Source organism: Lagopus leucura, unplaced genomic scaffold (genome assembly GCF_019238085.1).
Source record: "Lagopus leucura isolate 7727_CA_CO unplaced genomic scaffold, USGS_WTPT01 31265-0_obj-0_obj, whole genome shotgun sequence".
Classification (NCBI taxonomy): Eukaryota; Metazoa; Chordata; class Aves; order Galliformes; family Phasianidae; genus Lagopus; species Lagopus leucura.
The window spans coordinates 1-452 of record NW_024966287.1 but is presented as its reverse complement, the minus strand read 5'-3'; positions in this window follow the sequence as shown (position 1 = coordinate 452).

Genomic DNA, 452 nt, shown 5'->3' with positions numbered 1-452 from the left:
CCCCCCCCAATATGCACCAATGCCTCCCAATACGAACCAATGCCCCCCAATCCACACCAATGCCCCCCGCACCCCCCCCATAAGCACCAATGCCCCCCAATACGAACCAATGCCCCCTGCACCCCCCCAATACGAACCAATGCCCTCCAATATGCACCAATGCCCCCCGCGCCCCCCCAGCACGAACCAATGCCCCCCCAATATGCACCAATGCCCTCTGTGCCCCCCCAATACGAACCAATGCCCCCCCAAAACGCACCAATGTCCCCGTGCCCCCCCCAATATGCACTAATGCCCACCCAATACGAACCAATGCCCCCTGTGCCCCCCCAATATGCACTAATGCCCCCCGCGCCCCCCCAATACGAACCAATGCCCCCCGTGCCCCCCCAATATGCACTAATGCCCCCCCAATACGAACCAACGCCCCCACGCCCCCTTCAATACGAACC